We start from the raw sequence: 20,729 nt of genomic DNA, 5'->3' as shown, positions 1-20,729 counted from the left end.
GACGGACCGACAAACTTCGTTTGTGGGGGTATAAAAATGTATTAATAATGCTACTGGTATTTCATTTCTGCGTATTTTAGTCTTATATACAATATGTAAAGTTTCTATTAAGTGCATTATTCCAATTTACTATTCATGACACTAACTTCTACGTTATAAACAAATACTTTCAGATCAATTGCTGTTATTTGTAACTGAACGAGCAAAGAAAAAAATCTTACGTTTTGAATAACTAATAAATCCTTCCAACAATAAGCATTTTTCCTTGTGACTTGACTTTCACTGGGAATCAAACCCAGATCTCCGACTTACTTAGTAAGTCGGCATGTTTTCTTTACACCATGAAAGCGATAAGTTGAAGGAAAAAGCTAATCATTATGTACACAAAATATATTTAACGGATAAAATTTTTAGAAGTCTTTTTCCTACAAGTCTGTATTAACCATTTGACCCCCATGGCATGGCCAGTTTTATGCTAACACAATTGTGTTTAGTTTTACTACATTTACACGATGCTTTGCTGAATACCAAATATCTATGCAGTCAGATTCATAGATAATTTTCCACTTTTTACATATAAGGAAAACAAGATACTACAAAGCAGGGTTAATTAAATTTGGACTTGCTCACATTTTGGCAAAATGACAATTTTCCAAAACAATCAAATTATTGAACAAGAGCCCTAAGGTGCTCAACTGTGACCAGAAGTAACTAAACTATTCTGAGAGGGTGTAGTTTAGAATAATAAATGAACTTAATGAAAAATATGTAATTTGTAGACAAATTATTATTTATAAACTTGACTTTGCTTATCATTACAGCAAATGTTTTGACAAACTTTAAACAAGATGTGTTTGTGAAACACAATGTCCCCCTATATGACGTTTGACCTTGTAGGATGACCTTGACCCTTCACCACTCAAAATGTGCAGCTCTATGAGATACACATGCATTTCAAATATAAAATTGCTAGCTTCAATATTGCAGAAGTGACATTACATGATCAATTTTGACCCATATATTTGACCTTGACCTTTAACCACTAAAAATGTGCAGCTCAATGAGATACACATGCATGCCAAATATCAAGTTGCTATCTTCAATATAGAAAAAGTATTCATAAAATAAGCGATTTGGGCCACATATATTCGACCTCTGACCTTGAAGGATGACCTTGACCTTTCACCACTCAAAATGTGCAGATCCATGAGATACACATGCATGCCAAATATCAAGTTGCTATCTTCAATATTGCAAAAGTATAATAAAATGAGCGATTTTGGACACATATATTTGACATCTGACCTTGAAGGATGAACTTAACCTTTCACCACTCAAATTGTGCAGCTCAATGAGATACACATGCATGCCAAATATCAAGTTGCTATCTTGAATATTGAAATACTGCAAAAGTGTACATTAAATGAGCGATTTTGACCCATATATTTGTCCTTTGACCTTGAAGGATGACCTTGACCTTTCACCACTCAAAATGTGCAGCTCCATGAGATACATATGCATGCAAAATATCAAGTTCCTATCTTCAATATTGCAAAAGTTATTGCAAATGTTAAAGTTGGCGCAAACCAACCAACCAACAGACCAACCAACAGACAGGGCAAAAACAATATGTCCCCCACTACTATAGTGGGGGACATAAAAAAGGAACACAATTTTAAATGCAACTTCCAGTGTTTACAAGCTTTTTTTAATTTGACATTTTGACCCACTTTTTGACGTTATGTGATCCAGTTTCAAAGTCAGCTGAGATTACATTGGGCCAAATGCTCTGATCATCTTTCATGAAAAATGCACATAAAAAGGGCCAATTGTGTGTTAACAAGGTTCTACTCTAGCACATTAAGAAAAACTGTCATGTCCACTGGCAGCCATGTTAGTCTACAAACCGGAACCAGTTACAAACTCGACAACTGAGCTATCATTAGAATAAATATTCTGACCAAAATTTATGGAGATATGGCTAAAAATGTCACTTCTAGAGAATTTACAAGGTTTCATTATAGCCATATAAAGACAATTGCCTCGTGCTCTAGTGGATATGTTTTTGAATAGACATAAAAATTTCGAAACTGGACTGAGCCATCATTTGAACAAATATTCGACCAAAATGCATGAAGATTGGAAAAAAAACAGTGACTTCACTAGTGTTCAAAAGGTTTCACTATAGCTATATAAGGAAAACTGCGCAGCCCTGTTACATACGGTCATTTATGAAGTTCCACAACTGTTGTCGTACGTTAAACAGTTTTCTAGATAGTAATTTCCCACTATTTTTTCCATCAGTGCAGCTTATGATCAACAATTAACTAGTCACTTCCACTTTAAACCTGTCCACTGTAAACACAAGGTTTACTGTTTTGACCTTTTTATACTTTTTATTTCTTATTGCTTTTGAAATATCATCTTATATATAATGTTATAATGTTCGCATGTATCTCCAATTATATTCTACAACACCGGTTCAATACATTGAGCTGTACACTATAAATGTAGGGACTAAAATATGATGATAACATTTCTCATCTCTTCTTCTTCTTGTCAATCACTCAAATGGAAACACTGGCCCCTGTGGTACACATTCTTTTTGATCAGCATGTTTTGTCTGCCAAACTGAAAAAAATAATAATCACAAATAAACATTTTAAAGAGAAGTGTAATGCCCCAACACTAATCTTTAGTTTCAAAACAATTGTAATGTCCAAACAAAATTAAACTAAAATACCAAAGTGTGCAAATTCAAATGCTTTTTACTTTGAGCTAATAGAGAGAGTTATACAGACAACAAGACATTTGCACATGGTGAATACTTGTGTTATTTGGATAAGGCATTACCATAATATAGTCTGAGCAGTAGTAGGACGCAATGCATGCCTCTCCAACCGCTCAACTATTGTGACTGCTAGATGATGATTTCAGCTGAGGAGCTAAACAAAAATGAGCAAGGGCCATAGTTCTGCAAAATTTGGGCTCATACATAATTTATTCCTTTAAGATGCCAATGTCTCCAATGTTGACTAGAAATGGCGCGGCAGAGACCGACGCATATCCCCACGCCGCATGTTTGACCCAGGGGCGCCCCAGGGTTGGTAATGGGGCCAAACATAGTTGACCGTATTGTCATAAGAGAAGTTCAGTATCAATTAGAAGTGAATCGGTGTAGAAATGAAGAAATTATAGTAAAAGGCAATTTTGGGTGGGCGTGGCCTATGTGGGAGGGGCACCCCAGGGTTGGTAATGGGGCCATACATAGTTGAGATTGACCGTATTGTCATAAGAGAGGTTCAGTATTAATTTGAAGTAAATGGGTGAAGAACTTTTAAAGTTATCGAAGGATCCAGAAAAGTGTCAGACTGACAGACACAGAGCGCAAACCGTAAGTCCCTCTCCTTTTTCAAGGGTAGGAAACTAACAAGTTTTGATAATAATGTAAAAATAATGGTCAAAACAAGAAACTGATTGAAATACAAAGTTAGGTCGCCAAAAGGGTGTTCTCATTATGTTATATGCACAAACAGGGATTTCAGATATTAAAGGGGTCAGGACCATGGATAATTAATAAACCCTCATGTCAATTTCATGTGAATTGCCAGCATTTAATTCTTACGTTCACCTACCATTACTAACATCAAGAGTGTCTTGGTTTGGGTCAAGCTTTCGTATATTGTTTGGAGGCATAGTGTAATAGCTGTGATATTTTAGGAATAAAATGAACCTAAACACAAAACTGAAGCAAATCTGCACCTTTCTAGGTATATTTTGACCTTTGACCTTGAAGGACGACCTTGACCTTTCACCACTCAAAATGTGCAGCTCCATGAGATACCCATGCATGCCAAATATGAAGTTGCTTTCTTCAATATTGCAAAAGTTATGGCAAAATATTAAAGTTGGAGCAAACAAACCAACAGACAGACCAACAGACAGGGCGAAAACAATATGTCCCCCACTATAGTTCATTCCAACGCTCACGGACACTGAAACCCCGGGGAGAGTAGGAAAGCTCCACTATATATATTTCATATATAATAGTCGAGCTAAAAACCCTATTTTACTATGATTCAATGCCATAACTCAGGGGTGTCTGGGTCTATTTGGCCCATTATCTAACTTGACCTAGATGTTATTGCCTTACACATTTTCATGAAGTTTGGTGAAGATCTGATGACAATTGCTAGACTTATTGAACGGAAAATAATCCGGACGGACTGACAGACGGACTTACTAACTTACAGACGGACGGATGGACTAACAAACAAAAGGACGGAGCGATTTTAATATGCCCTCAAAATCGCTGGTTCGGGGGCATCAAAACGACATTGTATAAAATGTATTGTATTTCTTAAACTGTATGAACAGTTATATCATACATGCCATACGTCCCGGATTTTCCGGGACAGTCCCGGAAATGAAGAACTTGTCCCGCTGTCCCGGAAATCTGTCAAATGTCCCTGAATTTACAAAATCCATATATACATGTACCTTATCTTAGGCTTAACTGCACCTCGAATCTGTGTATATATGCAGCGTCTCCATGACAATGCCTACCCGAATAGGCAGACTACGCTACGTGTCAAAATCGATCAATTAACAGGGTTCCTGTTATCATATTGATTGTCTCACGTTCGCTGTCAAACCGAAAAGGCGGCATTGTTTTGGTTGTTAATTGACTTATATCTACATCGAAACAAGAGTGTAACTAATGTGTGACTGTACGGATTTTAAGTTGACGATCTACCGGTACTGTTTTGTTGTATTTGTTTTATGTGATTGGTTGTATGTATTGTGAATTGATTTGAGTTGACAATCTAACGGTACTGTATTGTTGTATTTTTTATTATATAAATGTTGTAAATGAATAAAGGCGTATCAACAACTACGCGTTACACACCGGTCTTAATAACAATAACGCAGTGACGTCACCATCTTTGTTTAGAACGCTTACACTGAAAACACATGGCCTGTATCTAGTAAAGGAACTAGTAATGTTTAATTTGACGTTAATAGATCAAGTATATTTCGGATAGGCTTTCGAACTTTTGCAATTAACGATGCGAAACAAAACAAAACGTACCAAAAATGCATATGTCTATAAATATCGCTACATTTTATACATGTCCCGGAAAATCGGCAAAAGTCCCGAACAATTTAACACAATGTCCCGGAATTGGTCTGAAAAATTATGGCATGTATGGTTATATGTAATTTCCATTTTACATTATCATTACATCTTCTCACGCTAGATTGGAAGTCTCTGAACTGTTATATACAGACAGATCAATCCCTAGTTTATCTTCCAGGGATCAGAAGATGTCTTGAAATCATTATGAACTGTTCCATCATTTAAAATACTGTATGAAATAAATGACAAAGTTATGGCCCAGACAAACTTCAGGTTTAAAACACAATAAGTGACCCCATGACCTAGTTTCTGACCGGGCATGATCCATATTCAAACTTGACCTATACATCATCTAGATACAATTTGTGACCAAGTTTGGGTGAAGATCTGATGAAATTTCGGGACAGACTGACGGACCGACAAAGTGGTTCCTATATAGCCCCCATTACCAAAAAGATAGTATTACCAGCAGTTGGTTTCAATGGAAATTTCTTACCAGACAAGAGGTTTGATGCAAATTGTTGTGAGGGGAAACTGGAAAATATCTGAAACAAAAATAAAGTCTTATATAATTTGAAGCGCTATATTGTTAAGTCAAATTTTAATATTTGATAATCATAATACTGCTAGCTGTCTGATTACAGAGGAGTCTTCACAACATAATGCGTTAACAGTTTTCCTGCAATAAGCAAACAGGACAAAATCAACAACACGAGTATTTATAATATATTCAGAGACAAAGATGATCCATCCATGTCTTTGGAAATAAACAAAGGGCATTTATTTTGGCCTCATTTTAGCCATGTTGATAAATATAATGGGTCATACTGCTTGGTGTGTTACAAGTGAAACACCATCAAAACCAGTGCTCCAGCTTGGCATGAATGGAAGGGTGCAGCAGCCTGCCATTCAAAGATTCCAACCTGTCAACCTTGGACACCCTTCATGCCCTTTGATGAAAATGCCGAGTTGGGAATAGGGAGTTACAGTTGTAAGATCGTACGCGAATATCATTTGCCATTTAAAAGGAATCATGATGTTCAAACTTAACCTTTGACCTAGAAGTTGGCAAAGGGTTTGTTTTTAGTTGGTCGCATTTTAGAATTTACAGAGCATATTGTGCAAATCAGTGTGTGCTTAGAAGCCTTAGCTACGGAAAGAACCGCAACTCAATTTGCTAAGAACGATCACCACTGCCTGTCTGCAACAGATGACAAATGATTCTGCTCTAGCAGTGAGTGTATATACCAGCTTGTAAGACGACATTGGCCAGACTAGTGTTTATCATTAAAGTCTGTACGTATTTGTACCATTTTTGACCTCATCCAAGATATCATTGGGACAAATCTTCGGACAAAGTTTCATGATGATCAGACAATAAATGTGGCCTCTAGAGTGTTAACAAGGTTTTACTATATAGCCATAAAAGAACAAATGCAGAGCCCACTGGCAGCCATGTTTTTCAACCAATCAGCATCATGTTTGAACTCGTCCAAGATATTATTGGGATGAATCTTCTGACCATTTTTCATGAACATCGGAAATAAAAGTGGCCTCTAAAGTGTTAACAAGACTTTACTATAGCCATATAATGAAAAAAATGCCCCGCCCCCTGGAAGTCGTGTTTTCCAAGCAAATGTACCCATTTTCAAACTCTTTCAAGATATCATTGAGACCAATCTTCTGACCAAATTTCATGAAGCTTGACAATAAATGTGGCCTCTAAAGTGTTAACAAGGTTTTACTAAAGCCCTATAAGGAAAAATGCCCCGCCCCCTGGTGGCCATGTTTTTATAGCAACCATACCCATTTTCGAACTCATTCAAGACATCATTAGGACAAATCTTCTGACCAAGTTTCATAAAGATCAGACAATAAATGTGGCCTCTAGGGTGTTAACAAGATTTTACTATAGCCATGTATAGCCATATTAGGAAAAATGCCCCGCCCCTTGGCAGCCATGTTTTTCAAGCAAACATAACCATTTTCAAACTCATCCAAGATATCATTGAGACCAATCTTCTGACCAAATTTCACGAAGATTGGACAATGCGGCCTCTAGAGTGTTCACACGGTTTTACTAAAGCCATATATAACCATATATGGACCATATATAAATAACCATATAAGGAAAAATGCCCCGCCCCCCCTGGTGGCCATGTTTTTAAAGCAACTAAAACCATTTTCAAACTCATCCAAGATATCATTGGAAAAATGTTCTGACCAAGTTTCATGAAAATCTGACAATAAATGTGGCCTCTAGAGTGATAACAAGGTTTACTATAGCCATATAAGGAAAATGCCCCACCTCATAAATGCCATGTTTTTCAACCAACCGGCGTCATTTTAAAACTTGTCAAAGATATTATTGGGTTGAATCTTAAGTAATATGCATATAATAATGGAAAAAGGGCCATTATTCTTACAAAATGCTTGATACAGTTGTCTGCTCTTCTTTATAGATTGGGGTCATGTTGGTAAATAAGTTTGCAAAATATGAAAGCAATATGTCAAGGGACGTTGAAAATATTTTAGGTGGTACGCCAACTTTAACATAGATTTATCAATAATATGAATATTCAAAATGGTAAAGGGGCCATAATTATTACAAAATGCTTGATAGAGTTGTCTGCTCTTGTTTATAGGTTGGGGTCATGTTGGTAAAGAAAAATGCAAAATATGAAAGCAATATGTCAAGGGACATTGAAAATATTTGGGGTAGTAAACAAACTTAAACATTTGCTGCATTTTCTAAGTGGAAAAGGGGCCATAATTATTACAAAATGCTTGATAGAGTTGTCTGCTCTTGTTTATGGTTGGGGTCATGTTTGTTAAGAAGTATGCAAAATATGAAAGAAATATGCCAAGGGACATTGAAAATATTTGGGGTAGTACGCAAACTTTTAACATTTGCATGCTCACACTAACGCCAATGCTAAGGCTAACGCAAACGCCGGGTGAGTAGAATTGCTCCACTATATAGATTTCATATATAATAGTCGAGCTAAAAAGGGTCTTTCTGTAAATCTTTAAGAGAACAAATTAAAAACTCAACAGGCCTTTTTATTATTAAATATGCTTGTTTCCATATATAATTTAAGGCCCTAAAATCATTCAGGATATAACTTTGAACATTTTTTACAGAAATAAAATGATCTTAAAGTTCTCTGCAATGCAAAGTAATTTTTACACACTAGATATTAAAAAAAAAATTGTTAACTTGTCCATGCTATTCGGGCCAGCTGTGCTCTAACTGCCTATGGAAAATCTTGATTATATATATATTATATATATATACCTGTTGTGACCCTTGAGATCCTTATGAAATGTTCATAATTCACTAATAACTGTATGTAAAAAAAATTGTATTACCAGATAATCGGGTTCAAAAGTTATTTCTTTCAAGACAGGATGGTTGGTGGGAAATGTCTTCTGACGAAACTGAAAAACATCTAAAACAAAAAGAAAGTGACTTCTTGTATAATTTGAAGCACTATTCATTTTAATACAATTGTGTTTTGACAGCCATAGTTCTGCTGAGCCTAAAAATTAAAAGTAGGTCAACAAAACACAAAATGAAATCCAATGCATCACCAAATCTTCAACATATCCAATTAATAAAATTAATTTTTATATATAGACGGTTTTGATACATGGCACAACATCAGGGGTGTCAAATGTCCCAAATTTGAAATCCTTATGATAAAGTCTGGAGTCTGAGGCTGTAGGTCCCTTACAGGTAGAGCCCCCCAAAGCCATAGTTTATTGTTCTTTTTATAGTCTTAGTTGCTATTTCTGGTGAGTAAAATGCAAAATATTATAAGCCAGACCACCAGTAACACTCGATGTGTAATTGTCATTTTATATAAATGTTATGAAGAACATCGATAACAAGGGCTGTTTGTAAAACATGCATGCCCCCCATATGGGCTGTCCGTTGTAGTGGCAGCCATTATGTGAATACGTTTTTTGTCACTGTGACCTTGACCTTTGACCTAGTGACCTGAAAATCAATAGGGGTCATCTGCGAGTCATGATCAATGTACCTATGAAGTGTCATGATCCTAGGCAAAAGCATTCTTGAGTTATCATCCGGATTTTTTTTTACTGTTTCGGGTCACCGTGACCTTGACCTTTGACCTAGTGACCTGAAAATCAATATGGGTCATCTGCATGTCATGATTAATGTACCCATGAAGTTTCATGATCCTAGGCGTAAGCGTTCTTGAGTTATCATCGGAAACCATTTAACTATTTCGGGTCACCGTGCATTTGGCTTTGACATAGTTACCTCAAAATTAATACGGGTCATCTGCGAGTCATGATCAATCTACCCATAAAGTTTCATGATCCTAGGCATATGTGTTCTTGAGTTATCATCCGGAAACCATTTTACTATTTCGGGTCACCGTGACCTTAACATTTGACCTACTGACCTCAAAATCAATAGGGGGTCATCTGCGAGTCATGATCTATCTACCTATGAAGTTTCATGATCCTAGGCGTATGCGTTTTTGAGTTATCAACCGGACACCATTTACTATTTCGGGTCACCGTGACCTAGAGCTTTGACCTAGTGACCTCTAAATGAATAGGGATCATCTGCGAGTCATGATCTATCTTCCTATGAAGTTTCATGATCCTAGGCCTAAGCGTTCTTGAGTTATCATCCGGAAACCACCTGGTGGACGGACCGACAGACCGACCAACCGACATGTGCAAAGCAATATACCCCCTCTTCTTCGAAGGGTGGCATAATAAATGTTAATCCACTAACCATACAGTAAAACAACTGTCCAAAAATATATCCAGATATGTCTTTTGCAAATGAAATAATATATGCACTTAGTTTGACAGCAGAAAATGGAAATTTAATGATGGCGGACATATGCTACATTTTGTAGTATGTAAGATTTCTGGAAAGTAGCCAAGAGGTTAGGTCAGTTACCTTTTATGTCCGTGTCAGCGGATAACCAATCAGACAATAGTAAAACAAGGGACAAAATTGTCACAAAACCAGGTTTTCAATGTAGAAAAAAGTCTGATAGAGGGAGACAACTCAAACTGAACTGATTGTTTATAATTAACCCCCTTTGTTTCAAAATAAATATATTTTTAGTTCTGGCGACCTTGACCTTGGAGATATTGACGTAATTCTAAAGTGCAATCGTCCCACGATGGTGAACAAATATGCCAAATCATTTTTAAGTCTCACAATGAATGACATAGTTTTGGCCCGGACAAGCTCTTTTATGGCCATTTTTGACCTTTGAACTCAAAGTATGACCTTGACCTTGGATATATTGACGGTATTCTTTTGAGCGACACACCGTCTAATGATGGTGAACAAATGTGCCAAATGATTTTAAATTCTCACTAAGAACCACAACGTTATGGCCCGGAAAAGCTTGTTCCGTCCGCCCGCCAGCCGGCATTTGCCAATCTAATAACCCGTTTTTTTCTTTGGAAAACCTTGTTCAAAAGACCAGGAAAAATCCATACTAAGCACACATGCCCGGCATGCCAATGAAGCAATTACAATATTTGTTCACACCCCCTTAAAACAAATCATCGGATTTACACTGATCTAAAATTCAATCCTGAATGGCTCAAATCGGGATTTCCAAATAATCCGGACAAATAACACCCTTGCAACATGCATGGGTTGCTAAGTTACTAAATGTCCTACATATAACAAATTCAGAATTTGTGTACCATCCCACTCACATAAATAGCAATTGCAAGATGATGTCCATTACAAACCTGTTTGTTATCATTCTGACCTTTTTGTACTTCTATAGTTTTTCAAATTTTAATGTGATTAAAGTGCAAACACCTGATTATAGAAGGTATACCTAAGATCATATTGCTTGCCATGAGTAATAATCCAACAGATTGGCTTTGTTTGTATGCCAATAGATAGAGCTTGCACATTCTTTTTCAATGTGTGGTTATGGACAACTGTAAACATTACTTCATGTATTTTAAGGGACCTTTGCATTTTTTGGTAAATTGACAAAATAAAACAAGAGCTGTCACCATAGGATGACTTATGCCCCCTCTAAATGCTTGATAGAAGTTATGAGCTTTTCCGAAACCTAAACACAGATTTCGAAACCTAAACGCGGACCCTAAGTTCAAGGTCACAGGGGTCAAAATTTGTGTGCGTATGGAAAGGCCTTGTCCATATACACATGCATACCAAATATGAATGTTATATCTCAAGGGACATAGAAGTTATGAGCATTTTTCAATATCTAAACGCAGATTTCGAAACCTAAACGCGGACCCTAACTTCAAGGTCAAGGTCACAGGAGTAACATTTTTTGTGCGTATGGAAAGGCCTTGTTCATATACACATGCATACCAAATATGAAGGTCATATCTCAAGGGACATAGAAGTTATGAGCATTTTTCAAAACCTAAACGCAGATTTCGAAACCTAAACGCGGAACCTAAGTTCAAGGTCACAGGGGTAACAATTTTTGTGCGTATGGAAAGGCCTTGTCCATATACACATGCATACCAAATATGAAGGTTATATCTCAAGGGACATAGAAGTTATGAGCATTTTTCAAAACCTAAACGCAGATATTGAAACCTAAACACGGACCTTAAGTTCAAGGTCAAGGTCACAGGGGTAAAAATTTGTGTTCGTATGGAAAGGCTTTGTCCATATGCACCTGCATACCAAATATGAAGGTTATATCTCAAGGGAAATAGAAGTTATGAGCATTTTTCGAAACCTAAACGCAAAGTGTGACAGAAATACGGACCGACAGACGGACAGTCTGATAACTATATGCCCCCTTTTCTTTGAAAGGGGGCATAAAAATTGTTTCAGACTTGCACATTTTTGTTGCAGTTATGATATTTGTGAGAAAACAGTTATACTTAACATTAACAACCTGAAAATGATAAATCGTTGCAAAGCAAAACAATTGAATAATTTGGAGTTCTGTTGTCGTTTTTTGTGACACTACGAGCTTTGCTTATAGAAACTAAAAGTATAAAATATTGTATGAGCATGGATGGCCGTCTTAGCGTTAGACTTTTACTCCAGAGGTCAGTGGTTCGAGCCCAGATGAGGATTACTTTTTCTTTTAATTTGTTCTTGTTTTTTAATTGAGCTTTTTAGATTTAATGTTTACATTTATAAATATAACGCATTTAATGACAAACTTCAATACATGCCATAATCTGTTATAAGGTCCCTTAAATACCAAGATGAGTATCAAGGAACCTGAGTGAAACATTTTATTTTATTTCGGATATATACAGGACTGCTTATTGGAAACAAAAAGTTTGCTCGATTCTTGAATGACTTACAAAAATGTTTATCAAATCAAGTAGGTTCGTTTATTCTTCGTCTGTTGTCCCATCTCGCCAACAGTCAACCAGCTCCCTCCAGGCTTGTCAGTTCCAGGCGAGTCTCTCTAGCTGCCCCCATTTTGGCCCATCTGCTTAGAATCTGCATCCAGGTCACGATGCCAGGTGTTACTGTATTTGAAATAAAGTAGGTTGGATGCCATTAAATGTGACTTTAAACACCATAATGACAGACAAAATAACAGGTTTATTTCCCTTCAATTAATAACAAGCAAATTCATTGAATTGATATCCCCCGCTAATTAGCTTCTGGACACAAAAGTGTTATATTTGACACTCAGGTAAAAAAGCATTTTTTTAGGTTTGAAGGGCCATAACTCCGTTATTAACAGATAGTGTACAATGCCATTTGGCATGCATCATCCTCTTATCTATACATATACTCATACCAAGTTTCAATGAAATCCACCAAAGCACTTCCAAGATATGGCTCCCAACACAAAAGTGCCGGATGGACGGAAAGACGGGCGGACAAGGCCAAAACAATATCCCTCCGCCTATTGCAGGGTGATAATAACATGAATGTAAATTAAAGCCAGCACATATATGAATTAACTGCCTAGATGGGTGTATTAAATATAATTTAGGGCTGTACAATACTTACTGATATGTGAGCATATATTTACTTTTAGTAAATATAAATAAATGTAACAGTAATACTTACACACTTGTGACTGTGAGTTTATACATGTAACTAAACTTCCTTTATAATTTTATAACAGTTTTTTTATTCCTGCCATAGTATAAAGAAGTCTTTTGCTCAATAACACATTTAAGCATGAGGTGTTTTTTTTAATCTGCATACATAAGAAAACATCGAAAAAAAACACAAGAGGAGCATGTATCCGAAAGTAAATTACGTCCGAAATCAGGCAAGTTAAGCATGCGCGAAATTCACCAAAACATCGATTAAATATGGTTTAAACAGAATCATATGTAAAACGTGAATGATAAATTAAACATTATCCAACAAAAGCATGCAGCTTTAACCAAAAAACAACAGCAAAAATCAGCAATATAGCGATGTTGTTGAATAACTCGGCGAAGGCTAGCTACTAGCAAGAAGAGAATTTTCCAGGGGAAACAACTAAAAAGTAATGCAAACGGATTTAAATGGCTCATGCACGAAAGTTTATAATATAGCAACAACACATGATTTAGCTATAGAATTAGAATGCGAAAGATTTTTTTTTACTATTACTCGAAGATTCCTTAACTAAATAAAATATCAATAAAAGTTTAAACTTTGAGTTTGACCTACTTAGCAATCATTGGTCAAAACAACCTCGAAATAGCTTTTTCTTCATGTCAACAATACAATTGTTGAGTTAATGTTGACGTAATACTAATAATGATAATACTATCCATATTCTCTACCTAGAATATTCATCATATCAAAATATCCAATAAATGTAGTATATTTCTTTTCACGCTAACAATTCAAGATGGCTTACAATCGGTTTTGCTTGGGCATGCGCATTGCAAGCCTATTTGGTTTGGTCCCGCCTTTTTCTCCATATATGGTCATTTGAGCTTGTGGACGGCCGTGGACCATCCACCTACAGTTAAAAGGTGAAACGTTTGCTTGCAGCCTAAAACTGTCAGGTAAACATAAATTGTACGGCAAAGCAACACACCATAAAATAAGACAACGTACCGGTAAAAGAGTAGGCAATCAATAATATAGTATAATCCCCGATCCGAGCACTAAACCGCCAGACAACATAGGAGATATAAGCAACAGATACTTGCCTTAAACAGCAGCCTTATTAATAAATGAAAAATTACCTGCAGCCTTAAACTGTCAGGTTAACATAAATTGTAAAGCAAAGCAACGAAAATAAATATAAAAAAGATGTAACGGTAAAAAGTAGGCAATAATATAGGAAAACAATGGATCTGTGGCCCTAAACCATCATGCATAGGAGATATATACAACAGATATGGCCCTAATTACAGGCCTTTGTTATAGGTGAAAAATTACCTGTATCGATAAGAAAGTAAACAATAATATGTTATACAATGGAGCTGCGGCCTTAAACCAACAAGATGACCAAACAGATGTATACAACAGATTTTGGAATGAAGACTAAGTACAGGTACCTGTTAAGAGGTGAAAATGAATGTGCAGCTTTAAACTATAAGATTAACCTTAAATGTTCAAGAACCTGACGAAGCAAAATATTAAAATGTAGTGGTTAAGTAGTATGATATCATGAACCCAGTGTAAAACAATGTAGGGGCTGCCCTTAACCATCAGACAACATATGAAAAGTATTTAACACATATTGGCTTGAATAAAGGGTATTGGTAAAATTTTAAATACAATCTGCACCCTTTACCTATCAGGTAAACATAGATTGTACAGCAGAACAACAAAAGTAAAAATATGTACCTATACAGGAGTAAGCAATCATATAGTAAAACAATGGAACTGCATTCTTAAACTATCAGACAATGAGATAAAAAAGACAAACATTGCCTTGATAACAGACCTTGGTAATAGGTAAAAGGTTACCTGCGGGGTTAAACTGTTGGTTAAACATAAACAGTCAAGCAACACAACAAAAGCAAATTAATAATTGTAACACATAAACAGGGAAAGCAATAATGTACTGTGTAGTACAACTATGGAGCTGTGGTTTGGAACCGACAGACAACCAGCATTGGCATGAAGTACATGTACCAGTAAATGAGTAAAAGACCATTAGAACAATAAACTGTCAGTTAACATATATACATAATATGAAAAACCTTGACAAAAGTAAGATTCGGAATGTACTTGAAAAAGAGCGACCAATCAAAATTTAATAAACAATTGGGCTGCAGATGTAAACTGGCAGACAGTTAAAGAGACATATACAACAAATACCAATAATCCAGAGGAATATCTGTGGGAATAACCATATGGAACAGCTCGGGTAACAAGCCCGTGATTTAAAACGTGAAAGAACTGGGCTAACGATTATCGCTTATGAGTAAGCAAAGTAAAAAGGGTAATGGATTATGATGGAAAATATATATGTAATGGCTTTCGAGGACAAAACCTAGGAAACGTATTGATCTTATTTGGTGTGACTTAGTGGAGCATGATTATTTACATAGGGATGTGGCAGATCCCTGTGGGGCGACATTCCCTTTAACTCAGAGATATGAAAAACTAATATGCCCAACAGTAGCTTCAAAATCTTAGACCCAGAAGCATCTTTTGGGAGATGAAGATTATCGGGCAGAAGGCAATTTTATTCGTATAATACGCCAACACACAGGTTTATAATGGGAAAGATGTGTTGACACTAGAACTGTTAGAATAACTACCCGTTAAGATTGGCATATACGGTAAAATTGGCACATACCAATAAGAAAAACAGGGAAAATAAGTTAAAAACTTTGGTCATAAGAAATAGAAATAAGTTTAGTTAGAGGGGTAGTGAAAACCCCAACGATGCCTGACTGGGCAGAAATTAAAAGATAAATATATGCATGGCATGTCCAGATATCTGAATCGGCAGAACATGTAAGTACATTCATGACCTGATCTGGTACCCAACTTAGGTAAAATAGCTCCTTCGAAGACAACTATAGTATCAATATCAGCCTAGACTGAATAACTTAAATCCTGCAGAATATTGAAAAATATAAGCATGGACTGAACTGAATAACTAAAATCATGCATAAATTTAGTTCCTTTGTAGAGAACTATAACCTCAATATCGTCCTGAACGGAATAACTAAAATCAGGAAGAATACTGAAAAATATAAGCAAGGGTTGCATAAAACATAGTTCCTTCGTAGAGAACTATAACCTCAATATCATCCTGAACGGAATAACTAAAATCAGGAAGAATACTGAAAAATATAAGCAAGGGTTGCATAAAACATAGTTCCTTCGTAGAGAACCATAACATCAATATCAGCCTGAATGGAATACTGAAAATCAGTTTGAATATAGAAAAATATATGCACAGCCTGAATAAATATAGTTCCTTCGTAGAGAACTAAAATCTCAATATCGGCCTGAACGGTCCAACTAAAATCAGGCTGAATATTGTAAAATATAATAAGCAAAGCCTGCATAAACATAGTTCCTACGTAGAGAACTAAGATATCAATATCGGCCTGAACAGTCCAACTAAAATCAGGCTGAATATTGGAAAATAATAATAAGCAAGGCCTGCATAAACATAGTTCTGCGTAGAGAACTAAAATATCAATATCGGCCTGAACGGTCCAACTAAACTCAGGCTGAATATTGGAAAATAATAATAAGCAAGGCCTGCATAAAAATAGTTCTGCGTAGAGAACTATAACATCCATATCAGCCTGAACGGTATAACTAAAATCAGGCTGAATAATGGAAAATATAAAAGCAAGGCCTGCATAAACATAGTTCTGCGTAGAGAACTATAATATTGTTCTGCGTAGAGAACTATAATAACAATATCAGCCTGAACGGTATAAGCAAAATCAGGCCAAATATTGAAAAATAAATAAGCAAGGCCTGCATAAACATAGTTCTGCGTAGAGAACTATAATAACAATATCAGCCTGAACGGTATAAGCAAAATCAGGCCAAATATTGAAAAATGAATAAGCAAGGCCTTCATAAACATAGTTCCTGCGTAGAGAACTATAACAACAATATCAGCCTGAACGGTATAAGCAAAATCAGGCCGAATATTGAAAAATATAATCAAGGCCTGCATAAAAATAGTTCCTTCGTAGAGAACTATAACATCAATATCAGTCTAAACTGAACAAATTTTAATCAGGCATATACATACTTACTTCGGAGAGAACTAAACCATTAGTATCAGCCTGAGCTGATAACTATAATCGGACATAACATTGAAAATGTATAAGTATGACATATAAAACTAAAAAACTGAAGATCACTAGATAAAACACAATGTTCTGAAGAGTGAAGTCTTCCTGTTTCTAGCCGTAATTGTTCGTTCTGGTCCTTCGTGGTTTAATGTAGTGTTCGATAGGAAGGGCTGAAAACGTGCCTTATCGTCCCATTGTAGTACTTGTACAGGAAGTGCCAGCCAGCGGACAGGTCCTCTGTATTGGGGTGTTGAGAGGTAGGCAGGTTAATGTAGTGTTCAAAGGAAGGGCTGGGAACGTGCCTTATCGCCCCTTTGTAGTACTTGTACAGGAAGTGCCAGCCAGCGGACAGGTCCTTTGTATTGCGGTGTTGAGAGGTAGGCATGGCCTGAAATGATAACTAACAGCGTGCATATATTATAAAACCAGCAGCATACAGAACAGATGATTAAAATGATTTAAACTTGGTATAATCTTGAAAATATAATGACAGATAACAAAAATTACATTAATATTGCTAAAGAGATTATAAATAATTGTCTCCAAAATCCTATTGTAAAATATACTGTGAGTCGAAAACATAATCAAATGTTAAGAAGAGCCGCTTTTTTATAACTCATACAGTATATAACCCACGAGTTCAAGATTGTGAATATGATTCACATTGTTCATGACTTAAGTACATAAAGACACATACTGGTAAATGATAGTATATTAAATAGCGAGCATGGCTTTTAGTGACAATAACACTAGAGTGTGTTTTAGATAGATACAAATACATATGTCTTGCTTATAATGAGCACAAATGTTATACGTACACAAATACTTGAAACCTGAAACTTGCTTATTTGATGAAACACCTATGTATATAATTATATAAATCAAAATGTGTTTACAAAACATATACCTGTACATAAAATTGATATAAAAAAATTAAAATTGATAGATATTACACTTATGAAGCATTAATGAAAGTATAATAATGGAAAATAGTTTGATAAATAAAAATGTAGAAAGAAACTTCAGCAAGTTTTTGGCATCATAAAGACACGCTTTTTCATTAACTGAAGGATACGTGAAAGGATATTTCTGTTCTCTGGCTCGGGCTGGGGGATTCTGCAGCTACCGGTCACCTTTACGGACACTTCTTGGGTATAACCTTATGTGAACTATTGTGACTACAAGTCACAAATAGACTGACCAGATGTGACTAAAAGACAAAACTTGAAGGTTAAAATTACATTGTGACTATAAGACACACCACACCACATACAAATAAGATATATATATATATATATATATATATATATATGAATATGAAGCTTTTAAGAATATTAAAATTACTTATAGTTTTTAGTAGTTACAGACTTAACAAGGATATGTTAATGAAAATATAACGACCAAATAATTGCCATAAAGAAAACATGAACAACAATAGCACAACAAAACACATCACAAGAATTTTAAAATACACAAGTTGACCATATAAATGAGGTATGGTAATATAGACTAAAATGAAAGGGTGTTTCATTGTTTATTTCATAAAAACGTGAAGACATCTGTTAATGTGACAGTGGGAAACCCAGCTAAACTGACAATACAAATGTGTCGTAAATATTCATAAAGTATAAGCCCAGGCTGAACTTTAAATTAAATAAGACAATAATAAATATACAAGATATATAGAGCTGACCCGAATTGATCATCATTCTTAAAAAGGCAGAAAAAATAATAATTTAAACAGCCAGAACTTAAAGTCAGGCACAAATGTTAACACGATATTTGAATACTTATCTGAACTGAATCAGTATGACTGATACAGGGCAGCGACAACTGTGTAGCTGATCAGCATAAAAAAAGTGACTGGCGATATGCGCTAATTACGCTGTGGGCGCCGCCATCTTGGAAACCTTTCACGGTAGACTGCGTATACGTCGCAAAGTTTTCTGCACACGGCACTGATAGTGATAAGCATGTGTACTCGTTCAACTGCCCTTTAAACTTAGTATCACACGGGATAACACCATTGGTGTAAGTCTTCGTACAACGAGAGATAATCCTTCACATAAACGGAATGAAACGGCATCATATCCTATTAAAATTAATCCTTGGAAGTATCGCCTAAGAGCGTAATTGTTAATTTCGACCATATTGGATTCCTCGTTAGTCTAAAAGGATACAAAGGGCCACAATGGCCAACACTGAATTTGATTGGTCAAAAGAGCCCATGTGACCCCACCCTGAGGTTATACACAAGTAATTAAATATAAGGCTTGAACCAATATAATGTTCAACAATTAAGAAATCGTACAATGACATAAAATCTTTTATGTGTGCATAAAATATTATAAAGCTGAATGAAATATCCAAAGTTATGGAATGGAACTATATTTTTCCAAATTAGTTTATGCGGATGTACTGCGTCTATGAATTGCGCATCTGTACATCTCGGACGATAGATAAAAACCTTTTATTTTAAATTGGTAGGATGGCCAAATTCACCAAATGCATATAATATCCAGCTCTGCGGTCGTCAGTGTACAGTTAAATGATAGATAATGCTACTATTCTATGTATCGGATGCAATATAGTAAAACGGCGAACGATGTTGACCCAATATTTCATTAAGGAAACCAAATTAAGGGTTAGTTATCGCGTTATCTTCAAACCAAAAAGTTCGATTTTTAATACATGGGCAATGACCGCATACTGTTGATTTATTTAGCGAAGTTGTTAATCTGGCATATTACACTTGTGTGTTTGATGGCGTTAATTCCCATTACTCTGTCCAGATTAACGATGGGAGAAAGATAATTGAATAGTAATTCTAACGCGGCCCTACAATGTCTAATTATTTCATTCTAACGATAGGTGTTAAAGGGGCCTTTTCACGTTTTGGTAAATTGACAAAATTAACAAAAGTTGTTTCAGATTCGCAAATTTTCGTTTTAGTTATGATATTTGTGAGGAAATAGTAATACTGAACATTTACTATGCTCTAAAATATCCATTATATGCATCTTTTGACGATTTGAAAACCTGAAAATTATAAAGCGTTGCAACGCGAAACGATTGAATAATTTGGAAAGTTCTGTTGGTGTCGTTATATTTTGGGAAACTACGAGGATGGCTTATATAAGGTTAAAATACATCTGCTCATAACAAGAGAACGGATGGTCGAGTGGAATAAGAGGGAGACGTATTATTCCTGGACTCCAGGGGTCAATTGTTCGAGCCCAGTTGCGGGTTACTGTTTTTTTCCTTTTTTTAATTGTGTTCTTTATTTTTTATTGGAGATTTTTAGGTCCAATGTTTACATGTATCAATATAAAGCATTTAATGACAAGCTTCAAGCCTGAGATTGCAGGTAACA

The 20,729-nt window shown here is 35.7% G+C and overlaps 1 long non-coding RNA gene across 8 annotated transcripts; it reads right to left on the bottom strand.

Annotated features, from left to right (window-relative positions):
* Positions 1 to 349: 349 nt before the first annotated feature.
* LOC127850186 (uncharacterized) lies at positions 350 to 19,702 on the bottom strand. 8 transcript variants are annotated; one of them, XR_008035110.1, is made up of 7 exons: positions 13,984 to 18,628; positions 12,470 to 12,640; positions 8,513 to 8,592; positions 5,637 to 5,685; positions 4,389 to 4,469; positions 2,854 to 2,945; positions 350 to 2,631 (listed from the first exon to the last, which is right to left on the bottom strand). It is a non-coding gene; the product is annotated as an uncharacterized LOC127850186 (long non-coding RNA). The 8 variants fall into 8 exon arrangements; XR_008035106.1 differs by having other exon boundaries at positions 4,389 to 5,685; positions 13,984 to 19,702; XR_008035108.1 differs by lacking the exon at positions 4,389 to 4,469 and having other exon boundaries at positions 13,984 to 18,623.
* Between the last annotated feature and the right edge of the window lie 1,027 nt (positions 19,703 to 20,729).

Source organism: Dreissena polymorpha, chromosome 1, assembly GCF_020536995.1.
Source record: "Dreissena polymorpha isolate Duluth1 chromosome 1, UMN_Dpol_1.0, whole genome shotgun sequence".
NCBI lineage: Eukaryota > Metazoa > Mollusca > Bivalvia > Myida > Dreissenidae > Dreissena > Dreissena polymorpha.
The sequence above is the reverse complement of the archived record's forward strand: the minus strand, read 5'-3'. Positions and strand labels throughout refer to the sequence as shown.